We start from the raw sequence: 19,838 nt of genomic DNA, 5'->3' as shown, positions 1-19,838 counted from the left end.
GGCTTTTTAGTCAACACCCCACCCACAGGATTTCACTGACATTTTTGTGCAAGCAAAGCTGTTCTTTCACAGTGACTTTTGAAGTCATTTTTCTTATTTTCTTTCACACGGGTGTATTTTTCATCTAATGTTGAAATGCAATCCTGTAGGTCATGGGATTATTTTAATTTGTCTTTTTGAGTGGGTTTGCATTTGCTGCTGGTCCATTAACATTGAGGGCTACTGCACAGGGTTCTTTAATTTAACATGGAATAGAAAGCAAAAGCCAAACCATTTTTCATTTGCAGTGTTTTAGAGCGCTATGTTCACATGAAAGGGAAAACAAATGCTGTGTCGGGTTGCAATGAAGACATCCTTGCCCCTCATATGAATTAACAATAAGACAAGGCCTTTTTGAATGTAGTGCATGGATTCTTATTATTCAGATGAAAGAAAAGCCATCGCAGAGCCGTTCTAAATGCAGGGCATAACTTCTTATTATTTAGATGAAAGAAAAGAAAACGCAGAGCAGTTCTTGCTGAAGGGAAGCAGAGCACAGGCGTTTTGGTGGCATTGTTTAATGCAGTTTTTAGGTGAAGTGGATTTCTGTTCAGGGCCTTAAATGCACCCCACAAGATCTGAATGCAGTTTGTGAGCTTGAAGGAAAGAGGTACTCAATTCAGCGAGTGCGAGAGAATGGAAGAGATGGGATGGCCTTCTTTGATAAGTGGGGTGTCTCAATGATCAACAGTAATTTTGAAGGAGACTTTCCCCCGAAAGTCACATGGAAAAATGACTTTAGTTCATCCTGTATTTACTATATTGTGACAAAAGAGCATCTCATAACGCTCTGTTTGGAACTCCAAATTCCCATGCCTCTGTTAAGTGATCATGATCCTCTATTAGCAAAATATGACCTTAGAATTCGAGCTATAACCCTACCTAATATTCCAAATCTAACCCTAACAAATGGAAACAGATTGGCTAAGAGTACTTTCAAGGCACATATGTGTTCGAATTATTTGGACAATTTTTTAAGTACTACTTCTATACCTGAAACATGTCTAATCTTGAAGTAGGATCTTTTAACTGTCTGCTGGAAAGATGTGTTGAAGTAGGAAAGCTGGAGCGAAGGACCTAAGGGGCAGGTCCCCATCAATTCGATAGCCTAGTCCAAGAAAGGAAATAAATATAAAATATTGCAGAAAGAAATGCGTTGGGGGATAAAAGATATTATGCCAAGGGAATCCCAGGTTGAGCGGGAAAAAAAATGAAGCAAGCATTCAAAAACGGGCACAAGTCTCATCAGTATTATTGGTGTCATTTAGAGGGTGAAGAGAGCCATAAGTACGTAAACTCACCAAGGATGTCAAAATATCGATGATAGTTCACTCATGCTCTTTTGCGAGGTCAGTGGTGCTTTACCACCAGCTCATTGTCAGAAGTATCGTTCCGCCCCAGCAAGTTACCAATGCCTCCTAGTTAGCTGTGTCCGAAAGATTCAGGGCCTTTCCATTTTCTGCAGGAGTGGGAGGTGGACCCAGCAACTGGAAAGGTTGCTGCCCAGGGAAACCTTAATGCTATTGATCTCCTCATTCAGAGAGATGATGTTTGCACCAACTCTTAAATCGTTAATAAGATGAGATCCAAGGAGCATTTGTTAAGGATCTGTTGCCAGTGTTTGACAAAGGTGGGATTGTCCTTTCAAAGGGTTGGTTCTAATGAAAATGAGCACAGGTCGCAGGGTCTTTATAACCTTTAGTCGTGAAGTGCTGACTGCAAGTACTGGCTCCCGTATTGAACCCCACAGAATGTGGACAGGCTTGAGCTGCGTGGTGGCGTGCAACCCACATGTTAATCTGCACTATTGTTATATTGATGGATATGCTCATTCACCTATTCCACTGTACCAGAGGGATATTAGTCATCCCGGTGTGAGACATTCCATAAGAGAATATGTTATCTATTAAGATTCATAGTCACGAGTGTCCTGAATAGTGAGGTTGACCCTCCCAGTATAAAGGTCTCCACTTGTTGATAAGATGGAGAGGGAAGATATTGATTCATTTTCTTTTGAGACACACTTAGTCGTTCGAGGATGGCCGCCGCGTTGGTGTTACACTCTCGTGCATGCGCAATGGACTTTGCCATGGCGACCTCTGCTACAAACATGGCCGTGGGGCACCACGAACGGTAATGCCGGTCTCCTACCTCATGGTCCGTGATTGTAGTGCACACAAGTAAGTGATATGAATGATAGCCACAGTGAAGTTTTGTTTGTGAAATTGTAATACGAGGCACGCTATCACACACAGGAATTGGAGTCTCGCCAGTATCCGCATGGTAACAGTTTGTTACCCATGCGAAGGAGCATGGATCTCGGGCTTGCTCGAGAGCTACAATAACATGCAATGGGATACACATAGAACAGATGGTATTTAGACATGATAGTTGATGTATTTATGGGCACATGCTGTTAGGTTCCCTTTCAGCAGGTACATGTGCAGTACAGCACTGTTATCTTTCTCAACTCTGCCATCTAGAATGCCTTAGCACCAAAGGACTACTTATGACTGCTTTTGTGTTGTGAGCCTAGTCACTTGGGGGCTTAGACTAAAGGATCAATTGGGTTATCTTTGACAGCTATATCACAATAGGATACCTCAGAGATTCTTCGGAGAACATCTGAATACCCGGCAAGCTAGTATCAATAGAAGCTGGGTGAGTGCATTGGGCAATTGGAATTCAGACTGAGTTGTGTAACTTGGTTGAGGCACCTTAAAAATGCGTTTATGTTGTTACGATCTTAATAATAACAGAGTATATTCTCTTACAGGTCAGACCCAAACATGACTACGAGTAGAGGTTAGTTACTATCTGCCTTTTATCCATACTTTCTGTTATACATAAAGGAGAGTTCCCACAGGCTAATTACAATCCAGTACATACTTTTAGGTGAACAGATGAAAGAAAGAGGCTAGAATTGGGTCAGATGGACATCTCAAAGCCCTGAAGATGTATATTGTGCAATATCCGAAACACGTTAGCTAATATATTTAACCCTTTGAGTTGACTGCAGAAAAAGAATTATATATGAACAATTTAATTGCGAATACTGAACACTTGCACTTGATTTTTGCCCTTTGATTAGTTTAAGAAAACCTGTGTAACTTTGTTTCTCGAAATCTTGATAGCTCTGCTTTTGGGCAAAACTGTAATCACTAATTTGGATTCATTTGTTTTCTGAATGTTTCTATTATTAAACTGTTTGTTTTTCACATGGAGTTCAGCTCTAAACGGGTTTTGGAGTAGTGTATAGAAGGACTAAGTCTGATAAGAGAGCAGGTGGGTCTCCTGTGGGCAACTGCAGGGTTTTTTTCATTTAGGGTTTTACCAGAGCACAGTAATGGCTATGCTCCCCCCATTGCCACTTTACCTGGGGTGTAGCTTTTTGGGTGATTAGTCCTGCAGGGAATGTGAGCTGCCTAGGATGGAGCTGCCCTTTCCTGTCGGGTTTAGGGCTGAAGGTCAGTCTCACTTTCAAAGTAACATTCTCTTGGAAAAGACAGGACCTGTGAACTCACCCACATGGCTTGCAGATGTGATTACCTTAAGGGTGAGCATCCTCAGTGGGCAAGAATGCAAAGGCTACAACAGAACCTCCATAAGAAACATCAAACCAAGCTTCAACGAGTTCTAATTACGTCCCTCATCTCGGTGGAATGTCGATCAGTTTACTAACCCAGACACTGCTTCTTTATGGTCTGGATGCAACCAGGGTCTGTATGAGTTCGTTCCAAGCTGTGATTTCAAGAGAGTTTTCATCACTGTCTCCTCTCGTAGCCTGTAGCCAAACTGCCATCTCTGCCAGTGTCAATTTTTCTAGATCTTTCCACCATGCCTCGACAGCAGGCACTTCTTTTGCTTTTCATGGCATGGCTAGTCTACGTTTCACCAATGTAAAGGCAAGGTCTTTCAGTTGTGTTATGTGTTTCTTTTCTCATAGCGTGTGGGTAGAGCCCGAGCAGGCAGGCTCCTGGAGACTGTACGTCCAGCGTGACTTCTCCCTTAGACATCATATTTGCAGTATCCTCCCAGTATTGCCGCACCTTAGGGGATGACCATAGTATATGGCACATCCCTGCATCAGTGTCTCCACACTTTGAGCACCTTTGATCTTCTGCACCTTTGAACTGCGAGACCTTTGGTGGCATTAGATAGGCCCCATGCGCAATGTTTAGCTGTATTGGCTGTAACTAAGTGTTCCTAGAAACCTTTTTTATTATAACCCATTACCCTGCCCCATTCTGCATCAGCCCATATCTTCCCCATGTCCGTTTCCCATTTTTGTCTAATCGTTGAGGGTCTTGTTACACTTTTAGTAAGCAGTGTGCCACACAACCATGACACAGTATGACCGCCCTCAGCTATATCATATATTGTCTCTATCACCTTGTGTCTTTTCGCCATTTCGGGTATTCCAGGCCACCTGTGCTTATTCTTATGCGTTATCGCGAGATATGGCAAGAATTGCTCATCATTTATGCCTTCATCCTTTGGAAGTGTTTTAAAGTCTATCAGCTCATCCCCTCGCACCTGGTCTCCGCTAGTCGCTATCCCGACTGGTTCCCAATATTTCCCTATATATAATTTCAACTCTCTCTCTTCAGCCACTACTGCTGCCAAGGGAATCTGCAGTGATATTGTTTTTTTTTATGTCCCATGTTTTACATGCTCTTCTCTTTATATGCCTATTGTTATCAGCAGCAGGTGTTGCCCTACATGCGGGGTGGGTGTCCACAGTACTTCTTTTAAATATAATTGATTCATTGCTGGTTGTAGTAACTGTGTGTCTATAGTAGGGTCATCTGCTAACCATCCGACCACAAATTGTAATTGACTCGCACTATAATATAGTTCAAAATTTGGTATTTTAATCCCCCTTCCTCATGTGTTCTTTGGAGTGTTCTTAGGGCAATTCTATTTAATTTGTTTTTCGAAATAAATTTCCTACACTCCATGCCTAGTTTAGAAAAACAGGTTTTGGTATATTATATGGGATGTTAGTGAAATAATGCAACAGCCTTGGCAATACCACCATTTTCAACAGCACTGCCCTCCCCATAAGTGTCAGCGGCAGCTTCCCCCAGAAGTTCATGCAATGTATGACTCCCTTCAAAGCTTTGTGTTCTCATTATGCTCATCTAGCAGGTCATGGAATATATTTATCCCCAAATATCGAAAGGATTCAGGGCTCCATTGCAATGCTAGTCTCGGTAGACATTCCTTTTTCAGACCCTTTACGCCTGCCAGGGGGAACAGACTGGATTTCCCTTGATTTATTGTTATAACAGATAATTCACTGAACTTATCTAGCATGCCCAATGTGTGTTGTAAATGGTCTTCTGGCTTTTGCACATATAACAACATGTTGTCTGCATACATGGACACTACATGTCTAATACCATCTAGCTCTCTTCCCGCCTTGCCAAGTTCAGCTATCAGGTATGCTGCGATTGTTTCCATTGCTAGGATAATCAATAATGGCAACAATGAGCATCCTTGTCTGGTTACTTTTTGTAGTTTAATTGTGGCAGAATATAACCCCCCTATCCATACTCTCGCTTTCGGGTTGTATACATTAATTTAATGAACACCTCCCCAATGCTGAATTTTCCCAAAACTCTATATAGCCATTCCCATTGCACAGAATCGAATGCCTTCATTGCGTCTAATGAGGCCATCACACAGTGGTGTTGGTATAATATTGTGTATAATCTTGTGTTATCTATCAAGTGGTGTAGGCGTCTTAAATTCGAAGCCATGTTCCTCCCGGGGATATAACCCATTTCATCTGGATATACTAACTTCCCAATAGTATTCTGTAATCTACTTGCTAGTATCGCCACCAGTATATTGCTATCTTGGTTTAGTAGGGAAAGGGGCATGTATGAGCCGCATTTGGTCTTAGGCTTTTGGGCTTTAGCAATGGGATAATTACTGCCTCGTTAAGGCTACTTGGCAATATTCATGCTTCATTGAACATTTTCACCATTGCCGGTATGAGATTTTCTATGTACGTTTTATAGAACTCACCTGGTAATCCATCTAACCCAGGCACTTTCCCAGTTGGCAATGCCATGATAGTAGTTGATACCTCCTCCTCTGTTATAAGGCCCTCTATAAGGCCTGTTATAAGGGCTCCTACTCACTTAGACATGGTAGCCAAAATCAGGTCTAAAGCTTACCGCAATTCTTGGTGTTGCATTGTGTCTATTTCCATGTAGAGGTCAGTGTAGTACTCGTAGAAGGTCTTGTTAATCCCTCCTGCGTGTTACAGAGGTGGCCTTATCTATCATTTACTGGGCAAATGATATCTCAAACTCTATCGCCTTTATATAACCATGCTAGGAGTCTTCTGGGATTGTCTCCCTCTGTGTGCTGCCTTTCTATATATCGTATGTAGCTTAGTTTTCCGAGCCTGTCCCAGTACTTCAGGCATTCTTGTCTTCATTCTATTTCCCTACTTCGTTCTGCTCCCTTTGCTCTTCTGGATTTCCAGGTCTTCTCGTTCTTTCTCTGCTTTGTCATGTGCTTGGATCCCCCCTGATCTGGTCATGGCTTCCTCTCTCACAACCACCTTAAAAGCCTCCCATAGCGTGCCCGACCATTTCACACTACCCGTGTTCAATGTGAAGTATTGACAAATTAATTCTTTGATTTGTTTTCTAAATGCTACATCGCTGAAGGATTTGCTTCTAAGCTTCCAAGCCGGGACAGGTGGTCTGGGTTGTGCTACCTGCCATTAAAGGGTAAGTGACGCATGATCTAATAAGACCCGCTCTTTATATGTTGCTTCTGTAAATTCCCCAGAGGTTTCCTTTCCAGTAAGAAAAAGGTATGTACATAATGTGGTGCTGAGTACTGTGAGTAGTCTCACACGTCTGGGTGGAGATTCCTTCAAATGTCTACCATTGCGAAGGAGTGGACTAAGTCACTGAGTACCCTTGCTGTTGGGGATGGTTTTTTAAGTTTTGGATTGGATCAGTCTATTCTTGGATCAATCGTGAAATTATTATCCCCTCCCCATATTATAATATTGTCTCTGTTCTTGTCTATCCTAGTATACATAGTTATAAAGAAATTGGTTGCATCATGATTAGGCGCATAGGTGTTCATATTGCATATTTGTCTGTTCTCCAGCGTTCCTTTTATTATTACCATTCTACCTTCTTTGTCTGTTTCATCTGTAATATTTGGAAGGGGAACATCGGCAGGATCCACGTCAATAAACCTCGCAAATCAGCCGAATACGTTGAGCCCATTACATGTCCCTTCCACTTCCTAGCTAGAGCATTTTGTCTTTCTTCAGTGCGGTGTGTCTCCTGTAAGAGAGCTATATCTATTTTCTATCTTCGTAGGTATGTTAGTACCCTATTCCTCTTGATGAATTTATTCAACCCCCTCACGTTCCATGTTATTAACCTAATGTTGTTCGCCATGTCTAGTATGGCATATATTATATCTGGTCCACTTCCTGAAACCACAAACCCATCTCTCAATTTGTATCTGGTGTTTTACGTGTTTTCTTTTTCTTTTTTGTTCTTTGCGCTTTGACAAAGGTAGTAACTCCCGTTTAACTCTCCCTCCCATTTGGTTCCCCCTCCCAACTTCCCAACTTTGGGTAGCATGTTCAGGCCTTCTCGCATCTTGCACTTTGCCTCCCAGCTCCTACTGGCTCCGGTGCCCTGCGAGTGGGGGCTTCCAAACTAGCATCCTCGACTGCTACTAATAAGGGTAGTGATGCCAGACCTTTCTGTGCCCCAAATACCTCTGAGACTCAACCTATGGTGTTTCATGCTAATGTGTATTCATTCGCAACAAAGCTATAGTAAGTCATAATCCCAATCTGTTACTGCTTGCATCTATCTGAAGTAGGTTAAGTGGGTATTCTTCGTGTATGTCTCGAGACTATTGATGAACGTGTCTTCTTCCGAGCCATCTTATCTCCTCGCAGTCCTAAATCCATCACTCTATTCATGACTCAGTGTCTTATGATGTTGTCACCAACCTTTCCTTGTCCACCCAATCTTGTGTTATCTCTGGGCTGTTGAAGAACAAAGAGCGTACATTCCGTAGGATTTTAAGTCTTGCATGGTAAATGAGCATGCTCTTGAGTCCGGCTTTTCTTAGACTTTCCTTTGTAGGGCCAAACTGAGTCCTGCGTCTCTGTACCTGGAATGAATAGTCTGGATAGACAGCTCATTTTGCTGATGCTCTCTGCATGACTCCTCCATTCCTAGAGAATGCTAGTATCTTCTCTCTATCCTTATAAGTAAGGATCTTTGCTATAATTGGCCTTGGTGATGTGCCTGGAGGGGGCTTCTTAATTAGGGCTCTCTGTGCCCTCTCCAGTGTAAAACCCTGTGTCAAGTTGCCTGGGCCCAACTCTTGTAGCAATAGGTTTTCTATGTAAGTCGTTGGATCCTTTCCTTCTTTTCCCTCTGGCAGTCCAATCAACTTTATATTTGTTCTGCGGGCCCTTCCTTCTGCATCTTCCTCTCTTTTTTCAAGCAGCTTCACTTGTTGGTTCAGTATATGGACTTCGGTTTGCATTTTACTGATGTTAATGCAGTTTTTTTCCACCTTTTTCTCCACACTGCGTGTGCGTTCTGACAGCGCTTGCACATCTTGGCGGAGCAAGTTTACATCTATTCCCATAGCTTCTATCTTAGTTTCTAATGCAGTACATAGTGCAGCGATGGCTGCCTGGATTTGTTGTTCGCCATCTGCTTGAGTTGGTTGTGTGCCTAACTTGTTTCCCATGTCTTGGTTGTTGTCTGTTGTAAGAGGATTCAATTCAGCACTACAGCCAAGTCAACGCCTAGTCTATAATACTGAATGAAAACCCTTATTGATATACTTTATGTCCAGTCCATGCGTTCTGGATGACTACCCCTATATAACACCCCTCTCTCTGAATCCCCCTGACCCCACTGAGCCAAGAAGTAGTTCTGTTTTGCAAGTTAAAAGGTTTAATTGATAATTTAAACAATAGATATATATATCACACTTTATAATAAATTAATAATTGAATATCACACTTAATCTGAGATGATAAAGATTAACAACGGGCAATCTGGCACTAGCACACTTCTTGATAATCACTAAGGAGTTGACATGAAATGGATAAGATAGCAACAATACTTTTATGGTTTCAAATGGATGCAATGTGGAATGAAATGCAGTAAAGAAAATAACTTGATAGGATTTCAGCAAAGACAATGTAATCACTTTCTTGTACATTTCACCCCCCCTTTTATGCAATGCAAGGAAATGGAAGAAAGGCACACAGTTCTCAGAAATGCAATTATATGTGATGCAGTTCACCCCAGCAACTTAGACTACAGAAGTTGAAAACACAGGCAAAATGCTTTCAAATGTGCTGGCAATGTAGAAAAAAATATGCTAAAATGCTTTTAATTCCCTCTAGGAGGTTCAGGGTGAGTGAAATCAAGTTAATATTAGTCCAGGCTCACTTTAGCAAGTATCTAGGATGTAACTAGCAGGTTAAACGAATTTTTGGCAACTGAAAGGCAAGCAGCAGCAGATTTTTACACGTGAAGAAATTTGCAAATCGCGGTAAAATGTCAAATCGCGGCTAAATTTGCGAATGCGCCGAGCGCGATTACAGAGGAACTATCGTTTTGGGGTCCTAGGAAAGCCTAGGATCTCAGCTTCCAGATGAAAGTCACTGCAAGTCTCTAGCACAAACGGTCACGGAGATATGAGCGATTAAATAAAGGTCGTTTTTCAGATTTGAAATTTTAAAGTTCAAAAAGACAAGTGCAGCTTGCAACTAGAAAATGACAGGTGACCGCTTTAGTCAAGTTAAAATAGCTTGCATTAGATTATTTTAACTAAGAGATTGGGTTCTGCACAGTTTTTCTATGTACTCACACTATATTCTTGAATGAAATGGGCCTCGCCACGGATCTGGTCAGGTTTTAGACTGGACTCTGGTCTCTGCACTTCACAGTGATCTGGGTCAGCTCTCTCTGGTTCTGCTAACAGCGGTCTGGGTCTGCTCTCTCTCTGGATTCTGGAGATTTGATAGATTTGAAGTCTCTATGTCTGCTCTCTGAAGGTTGATGGAGGTAAAGTATGGATTTTCCAGCAGAGCGTCCCGCAGCAAATGGATTTGAAGGTCCCTATCTGTCCTGTCTCTCTGCTTTTAAGTGTTTTTAAAATGGGTGTGTGTGAGCAGCATCACTAGCCAGCCCCTCTCCACTTATCATTGGCCAAGCTTTCATTTCTCCCCTGATTGGGGGCGCTAAGTTGTGTCAGAGTGATGTCATTTTACAGCCTGCAGAAAGTCCACTCCTCCTGTCAACTTGCACACAAATCTAGATTTGAACCAAATACATATTTGCAGAGGTACATATTGTTTTAAAATTACACGCACCCCTCACATATCACAGGAGGTATCCCCTGTTCCAACTCTGCTCTTCCTGGGGGCTTGCATTCAGAAATGGCAATATTTTGCACTTTTTAACTGGTTTGCAATTTCGGACATTAACCCAAATTTACACACATGTGCGCAAGGAGTATGGACATTAGTTGATGAAGTGTCAGATTTTTCACATGCACACATTTTGAGTAATATCCTCTTTTCCGCTAAAACCCCCCTGAACATGCCACCGGTTCTAAAAACCTCTTAAAATGTGGGCAGAAAAATCACAAGAATTATGGTATCATTTAAATAATTTTCACAAGTCCGTACTATGAGTTATTCATCTTTTTCTAAAACCATATTCTGGCTACAGAGGTGTGTCTTTTCAGGTCACATGGTACAGAAACCAGTCTTTCCAGTTTCTGCCAAGCTCAGAGACCCTGCCCCTCCCAGCTTCTGCCAAGAGGAAGCTGTTTTACGACATCTGCAATAAAACATTTGCCTGAGTCAGGACAGGGCTTTGTTCAGAGCTCCTGTATTCTGTGGGGGCTCCCCTTAATTCAATTATCAGAGAGATGGCATATCCTTAGTGTGGCCAGCAAAAGGCAGATAGGCCTGGGAACACAGCTGTGACTCAAGTTTCACTCCTGAGGGGGGTAGTTGCCAGGCAGAATTCAGTTCCTTAAGCCAGGTTTCAGATAAAATGTCACTTTTTGTTACCCAGTTTAAGTCAAGACAATGTTTACATATGCAGCTAGAATGCTGATTCTAAGTTTAAAACTATGACATTTAAACAATTGCAACCTATGTGACACTCAAAGTAGGTCACTCATTTCTTTTAAACATTTAAATTTTTTAGTGTCTTTCAGTCCAAATTTACTTAAACTGCTGAAATCCACAGCTAAGCCAGTCTTGTTATAAACCTTCAGAATATAACTTTACATTGGATCCACCTTTCAGTAAGTCTTTCTTTGGCATTTTTTGGGTTCATTTATTCAGTTTTCTACAAAAAGTAAAATCTGGTGTTGTTTTAAAACGCCGGCTTTTGGATAGTGGTGAGTACTGGTACTGCACCCCTTTTTGGGATTTAAGAAAATGAATTCCCAACAGTTATGGGTTTGCTTTTGGCAATCAGCATTGCCACTCCCAATGGTTTCAGACTACTGTGTGGGTAGTCCAATGGTGGTTTTAGGCAGTGTCCTTCTGTGCCCATAACATCGGCAAAAATGAGTGGCAGCCTATTCTTCATGCATTTCCCTGTGCATTTTCTGGGAAGCTCTGGCCATCATGATGTTTTCCATGTCAGTACTGCACAGTTTTGAGGTAGGGCTCGGATGCATGGGTAAAAACATCCCACAAGCCCCCCTCTTGCGATGGCCATTCTATTTCCTGATGGGACTCGCAAGACCTGGGATGTTTCCTCATCTTCTTCCAATAAATGGCACAGTTCAGCATCTTTTTCGCCATCCGGTCGGATCGATCGGTTCTCCTCGCCGGTCCTGATGGGAAGATTGGGCGGTACCCCGGACCCCTTGCGTCTCTGCTCCCGGTCTCCGGTTCGTCCTCCTTGGCCCGTCTCAAGGCTTTCTTTCTCCTAGGACGACAAAGGAAGAGCGGCAATACCTACTCATAGACGTCTTTCCACCACTGTTGAGATAGTGGGGCAGCATATGCATTTCATCATAACGAAACATTACATTCTTACTTTGAAAAAAAAAACAGTATAACTAAGAGACAGTTTCATGCAAATCACAATATTTTAGAGACTAGATGTGGTATGTTTTATGGTTGGAACTGAATTAGTCTGAGACAGTACCCGCTAGGATTCCAGAGGATTCCTCCAGTTGTTGCAGAGTGTGCCTGGGATGGCAACATTTCAACTGGTTTATGTGGACCCACTTGTCTTCCCCCGCTGCCAAAGGACCTTTGGGGATGTGGATTTTGTAGGCCACATGGGAGATCTTGTCGATGATCTCAAAGGGTCCCTTCCATGTAGGCAAGAATTTCCGCTGTTTTGCCTGGTTTCTTTGGAAGTTGTGTAGATAGACCCGGTCCCCCACCTGATATTCCTTCCTGGAAGTTTTCAGGTCATAATGGGTCTTCATGCTATCAGCTGATCTTTCTAGATTCCGCTGAGCATAGGCAAAAGCATGTTGAAGGTGTTTCCTTAAATTCTTCACATACTCATGAGTAGTGGAGGCATTTATCAGTGTCTGCTCTTGGGTCCTATAGAGCAAATGCTGAGGAAGCACCATCTGGCGTCCAGTCATCAACTCGAATGGTGACATTTTGGTTGCAGATGAAGGGGTAGATCTGATGGCCATTAGGACCAGAGGTAATCGGATATCCCAACTTGGCCCAGAATCTGCCACAAACTTCTTTAATATGCTCACAATTGTCTGTTTATATCTCTCTACTGCCCCAGAAGAAGCTGGTCTATAAGCAATATGCAACTTCCTTTTGACCCCCAGCATCTCCCACATCTTTGTCATTACTTCACTGGTGAAGTGGCTACCCCTGTCTGACTCAATCCTTTGAGGTAGACCAAAACGGGAAAAGATATGGTTAATCATCAGGGCAGCTGCGGTTTCTGCCTTGCAATTTGGGGCTGGGAGACATGCCACCCACTTGGTAAACAAGCATGTGACGGTCAACATGTACTTATTCCCCCTAGACGAGCGAATCACGGGGCCTACAAAGTCGATTTGTAAATCTGACCATGGCAGTGTCATCCCCCGCTTTTGGAGAGGCGCACGGTGTGTGAGGGATGATGGCTGAAATTGTGCACACACAAGACACCCCTTCAAGTATTGGTCGAGGTCCTGCCCCATGTGTGGCCAGTATGCAACCTCTCTTAAGATTTCCAATGTTGTGTGGAACCCCCTATGACCGGCGGTGGCCGCATCATGGGCGTGACTTAACATCAGGCTTCGGAAGGAGGTAGGAACCACCCATTGATCGTGGCCAGCTTTGGATTTCCTTACCAACCAACCGTCTTGGATCCGGAACATTTTTGGACATTTCATCAACACTCTTAGGTCCTCCTTCCCAATGTAATCGGTATCCATCAGGGGAAAGTTCTCAGGGTCCTCAAGGTGCTGGCAAAATTTACCAATTATTGGATCCCCCTTCTGAGCAGTAATCAAATCAGCATCAGGGGTCTCCTTACTCCATTGTGCAATTGAAAGGTCATTGTGAGCATTTGTCTGGGACCTAGTGATAGCAGTGACCTGGATTTCCCCCAACAGGGACTCAATCTCAATTAGATCCTCTTGGATGGCCCCGGTTTTGGCCAGCTGATCAGCTAAGTCATTTCCAGTTTTGTCTGGTCCCTCTACTTTGGAATGACCCTTGATCTTTTTCCAATAGATGGTCATCTCATTCGAGGTGACCAGATCATCAATGTTTTGGATCAACTTCCCATGTTTCAAGGGTTTGTTGTTAGCACATAACATGCCTCTGGTTTTCCAATTAACCAGGTGCTCCACGAACCCGTTCCGTACATAATCCGAATCTGTGATTATGACCAGTTCGTGGAGTTGATGCTGGACAGCAGTGAGGATGGCCTGATGCACAGCCATCAATTCTGCCACCTGACTACTTCGGGGACCAATTTTGTATCCAGCGGAGGGTTCTGGGGACTCATTCACCCATGCATTCCCTACGCCGGCCACCAGTTCTTTCTCCCCGTCGTTGTCAACATGTTAAGAGCATCCATCCACATAGACAGTGGGCATTCCCTCACACTTGTCCTCTTCAAAGACTTTGTGTGGGGAATTAAGGTATGCCTCCGTGTTGTCCTTTATTTTTAGACTTTCGTCCTCGAGACAGTTTTCTCTGGCACAATCATGCAAGTCAGCCAGACCTTGCGCGAGTGGACTCTTCTTGTTTTGGCCATATCTGACCTCCACAGGAAAGCCTTGCATTGATAGAATCCAGGAAGTAATTCGGGAATTACTCACATTTCCGGCCCGGATTCTGTCACTTTGGAGATATTGCAGAGGCTGGTGTGGAGTCTCCACTATGATGTGTTCCCCCTGGATAAACGGGCGGTAATTCTTCAATGCCCACACCGTTGCCAGGAGTGCCTTCTCACAATCGTTGAATTTTTCCTCCACAGAGGATAAAGTTTTGCTCGCATAGGAGATTACTTTATTGACCTTGTCATGCTTTTGGTATAATACTGCCGTCAAGCACGTATTAGAGAACCCCGTCTCCAGGAAGAACTCCTTGTTTCTGACAGGGTAAGCTAGGCAAGGCGCTTGTGAGAGGCTTCTCTTGAGTTGTCTTACTGCCTCGGCTTGTTCTGGACCCCATTCCCACTTGACCCCCCCCTTCAGGAGATGAGTCAGGGGTCTGGTGATCTCTGCGTAGCCCTCAATGAACTTTCTGCTGTAATTAGTCAGTCCAAGGATGCTCCTTAGTTCTCGCAGAGTTGTGGGGTCTTTCAGTTTCTGAAGTGCTTCCACTTTCTTTTCCTGGGGACAGAGACCCTGAGGAGTAATCTCATGCCCCAAGAAATTAACACGGGTTCTACACCACTGTGCTTTCTGAAAGGAAAGTTTTGCTCCGGCGGCCCTCAACTGCGTCAGAACATAACGGATCTCTGCTATGTGTTCCTCCACAGATGAACTTTTGATGAGGACATCATCTACATAAGCCAGGTTACCCCTCGCACCCAGGTCGGGCATGGCCTTATGTAGAAAAATGTTGAATTCATTGCCGGAGTTGAGGTATCCGAAGGGAGTCCGGGTCCATGTATACTGCTGGCCCCCAAAGGTAAAAGCCAGCTTGTATTGGTCCTCCCTACTGACAGGCACGGTCCAGTATCCATTGGTCAGGTCTATTGCTGTGAATACCTGTGACCCCTGGATCTGGGCCAGCCCTTGGTCAATGTAGGCCAGAGGCCATCGGGAAGTATGGACCCGTTTGTTGAGCTCCCTGAGGTCAGCACAGACTCTCCACTGGCCGTTTGGCTTCAATATTCCCAGCACCGGATTATTGAAGGTGCTGTGGACTGGACGGATTATTCCCCTGGACTCAAGGTTCTTAATTATTTCAGTAAGGGACTCCATGGATGCGAGAGGCAAACGATATTGCTTCACAAACACTGGAGTCATGCCAGGGTCCGTGGGGATTGTTGTTGTGTGGATGTCAGTGCGACCACAGTCATATGAGTCTACCACAAAGAGATCTTGGAAATCCAAGAAAACCTGTTTCAACTTTTGCTTTTGTTCCAGAGTCACACAGGCATCAGATAGGTTGACTCTCTCTTCCACCATCTGCCTGAAGCCTGGAAAGACTTCTGGTTTGGCTATCTCCGCGGCCTCCTCCAACTGGGTGGAGAAGTCCCTGGTCAGAGTGCTGATTTGGACTGGAGGCTTCAGGTGGGAAAGGCAGCCCTCATGGACCTGGAAAATCACCTCATCCCTCCTGAAGTCACAAGTCACATCTTCCTTACCATAGGGGCAGGAAGTGTACACCAGGAAGTTCCCCCCATGCCGGGTAAAAATCCTGTCTGGTGTTGTATTGTCATCACTGTCACTGTCAAAGCAGTCCTTGGGGATTGGCCCTAACAGTTCATTTCCAAGATCAATGGAGAAATGTCGGTCATCAACCGCCATTCCAATAATGGTGCCTGCGGCTAGAGTAATACTCTTTAAGTCGCTGTTATCCACCACTATTGGAATGGTGTCATGTTCTATGTTGACTAATTGTGTTGGGTTTACCCCAAACCCTTGCTGTTGGAGAGAAGCATTTAGATGTATGTAAGCATCAGGGTTTTTCAACTCTTGTCCCCTTTTAACTTTCACTTCCAGGGAGAATTGTCGGGTCCTTTCTGGGATGGTGACTTCCTCTTTAACCTGAATTTCAACTGCATAAGGTAGCAATTGAGCTGACCTAAATGCTTTTTCTGGATCATCAAAGCCCATGGGATTATCCGCTAATCGGGACCAAGCTTTGAAGTTTATTAGGTCCAAACTAATGGCAAAGCGATTGAGAATGTCACTGCCTAAGTAAAAGGCGGCAGGGACGTCTCGCACGACCCAACAATTGTGGACTATGCTCTTGTTGCCAATGGAGATTTTGAGCATACACCTGCTTGGCAGGAGATGTTTGGAATTAGGTGCTTCCAGGTCCATTTCCCATTTGTCTATCAGTTTGAATGTGGGAATGGCTGGATCTTTTGGGAGTTGGCGGAACATGGCTTCGCTGATGAAGCTCTTACCGTTGTTCACACACACTCGAGCGAGAACAGAGTCCTTCCCATCATTTAATTGGACAGGGATGAACAACTGCTCTCCAATTTGCTGAATATCAGCCAGGCTCTGAGCTGATTTCACATCTTTCTGGACTATAGGAGTGGGAGTTTCTGATTGTGGATTAGTATAGAATCTCAGAGTGTTTCCTTCCAGCGTGGAGTACCACTTTAGACTGGAAGGAAGGTTGATTTTCAGAAATAGAGAGGACCCTCCATCACCAGTCTGTTGTCCTACTGCTATTACTGTCACGTCTGGAATCTGGTTGTTCTGGAAGTGAAATTCTACTTGGTCAGATTTTTGTTCAACCATGTGGCAGGTGCCGTTTAAACTAAAATGGTTGACACTCTGTTTTAATTTTATTGGTCGGCTAGTCTGGGTTCAGAGGACCTTGTTTACGCAATCTATTAGGGGTGACAACCTTCTCAGGAGGTCATTCCCTAGTAAACAAGGGGTGCCCTCCGGGGTCACAACTATGACCGGGTGTTTCAACTTGTGTCGCCCAATTTTAATGTCCAAGTCTGCCGTCCCCTCGACGGGAATTTCCTTCCCGTCAAAGTTCTGGAGTTGTCCAGGAAGTGAGGTGAGAGGAATACGATAATTCTCCCCCCTTCCTGCATTCAGTTCATCAAAGGCCCTTCTGGACAGAAGGGTAGCTTGAGATCCAGTGTCCACCAGCGCTGAGATCGTACCCTGCCCCTGTACTTGTACCGGGGCATAGTATCTTCCCTCCTTCTCCTCAAGGGGGCACAGATAATGCACATTTTTGGACAACTGGTGGGCTAACTTTCTGGTTTTGGACATCGCTGGAGAAGAGATTTGGGCAGAATTCTGTGGAGGGCCTTGGGAATCTGAAAGAAAAATTTGGCAACTGGAGATCAGAGCCATTGTGGGTTCCCCTGGCTCCGGTTCCGGGCCGCCCCCCCTTTTTGGAGGCAGTCACCAGGATGGGTTTGAACCAGGGGATTTTCTTGCTGTTGGTTCTGGGATGAGATGGTGGGCGGCGGTAGCTCAGTCTCCACATCTCCCCAGTCTGGATTTGCATCCCTAGGGACCCATTTTTCTTTGGGAGGAGTTCCCCCCTCTCTGAAGGAGAAGATCCTTTTCCCAGGATCCTCTGAGGATCCCTCTCCCTCAAATTGGAAGATCTGTGCCTCCTCCTCAAACTGAGTCTGTTTGGGTCTTTTGTTTCTCCTACCCCCCCCCCCTCTGCTCCTTAGGAGGCAGACTTTCAGGGGCGAGAGATTTTGTTTCTGGTTCCTGGGTTTCCAGGGGCTGTTTACAAGTGAGGAAGGAAGCTTCTTCCAAGGCTTTACACCTCCCTTCCCTTTGTGCCTCCTCCCTGGGAACCAGTGAGTTATCGGGGTGCTGCCCCCGTCATTGTTCTGGAGCACCAGGTCCAGAGTTGGGTGCGTTCTGCGCCGGCATGCCGATCTGAGGATTCTGCTGAGCCCTCAGTATGTGACCCAGATCCCGCGCCATGTTTTGAACCTGGCGCTCTAACTGGGAAACCCGCTCAGGCTGATACGGGGCCCTGTTTTCTCCCCTGGGCTGATCCCGGGAAGGGTAGCTGTCCCTCCTCTGGTAATACCCCGGGTTGGGAAGATTTGGGTACCCCTCCACCCTTGGCCTCCCCTCTCCCGGATTAGGTTGTCTGGGCTCAGGGAATTGGGGAAAGAAGGGTGGAGGATTTTGGGGCTGGAAATTGGGTGGATACCTGGGAAAAAGTTCTGCCCAGGATTCAGAGAATGTCTGCCCTCCGGTGGGAAGTTAGGAGGAAAGTTCCCTGGGTTAGGTTCTTGGCTGGATCTCCCCCCTTGGGCTGGAGGAGTCCACACATAACCCAGGATGGGTCTGTTTCCCTTGTAACGGGGGCTTACATAATCAGGAGAACGAGGGACCCCATTTGTGGGGCTGCCTCCTTGGCTCCCTGTCTGTGACTGACCCGAGGACCTCCTGGGCCTAGCATTATTAGGTGCAGGTAGGTTTTTAGGCCCCCCGTCTCCAAATCCAAAACGGGGGTGACCTTTACCTCTGCCACCTTGGCAGCAGCAGGGGTGCTGTTGGCTTTGGGGTTTTTCTGGGCATTACTTTTGCTATCTACCGGTTTCTGCACCTCATAGATCCGGGTAGCCTGTTCAATGACCCAGTCTAAAGATCTTTTCTCGTGAAAATCCCTCACGAGCTGGGTCATTATGTATTTGGGCAAGGCATGAAAAAATGTATTGATGAATTCTCTACTGTCTGTGCGCACCCTTCTGGTGGTCTGCGCAAAAGCACGTTTCAGTTCTTGCACAAATTCTTGTGGGGCCTGATCCTCCCCACATTGCAAATTGTAGGCTGCATTGCGAGCCTCTTGAGGATTTCTATGAATGGAAAAATGTTTCAAGATGGCCGCCTTATAGGTGGACCATCTTAAATGATTTTGGTCCTCCAGCCCCGCAAAGAAACTGGAGTATTCCGGGGAGAAGGTCCACTTTACATATTGAATACAGCTTTGGCTGTCCTTCAAATGGAAAGTCTCCATCATTTGCTCAAACAACTCTAAGTGCTCCCAAACAGAATACTTAGCGTTCTTATGGTAAGGCGTGATGACGCTCCTGATCGCCTTAATCTGCTTTAAGGGGTCCTTAAGCAAGGCCCTTTTTGCCTTATTGGCCTTTTTGGTTCGGGTATCCCTTGTCCATTCATCCTCTGACTCAGAGGCACTGCTCCCAGAGGTTCCTGTCTGTTCTTCCAGGTTTTCCCGGATTCTGCGAGCCTGGGAATGGCTGGCAGAATGTGGGGACCTGGTCTCCTGTTTCCTGTGGTGCTCAGAGGAGTCCTCAGATCCCTCCTTGCTGTCAAGATTTGCTGGGTACCCCCCCCCACTGACCTAACTGGGCAGAGGTTTTCAGGATGCCCTTAAGGGGCCTACTCTCCTGGGGTTCCCCACTGAACTGTACTGTACTTGGGTGCCCATACCCGGATGCCCACCCCTCCATTCCTGAGTGGTACTGGCCTATGAGCCCCATACTTTTAGCTGGATAGTAATCTGCCATCCCTGTGGCCCTGTGCTCATGTGCGCCAGGGGACATGGGGGTGGCAGAGTCCAGGGACTGAGAGAAATAAAGGCCTCTGGTACTAGGGCTCCTGGGGTTATGCTC

At 45.1% G+C, this 19,838-nt stretch overlaps 1 protein-coding gene across 1 annotated transcript in view; it reads right to left on the bottom strand.

Moving 5' to 3' along the window:
• NOX4 (NADPH oxidase 4) overlaps positions 1–19,838 on the bottom strand; it is a 1,243,038-nt gene that overhangs the window by 709,220 nt on the left and 513,980 nt on the right. The window lies entirely within an intron of this gene.

The sequence above is a fragment of the Ambystoma mexicanum genome, chromosome 7q, assembly GCF_040938575.1.
Source record: "Ambystoma mexicanum isolate Mex_15411 chromosome 7q, UKY_AmexF1_1, whole genome shotgun sequence".
In the NCBI taxonomy this organism is placed as follows: Eukaryota; Metazoa; Chordata; class Amphibia; order Caudata; family Ambystomatidae; genus Ambystoma; species Ambystoma mexicanum.
The sequence above is the reverse complement of the archived record's forward strand: the minus strand, read 5'-3'. Positions and strand labels throughout refer to the sequence as shown.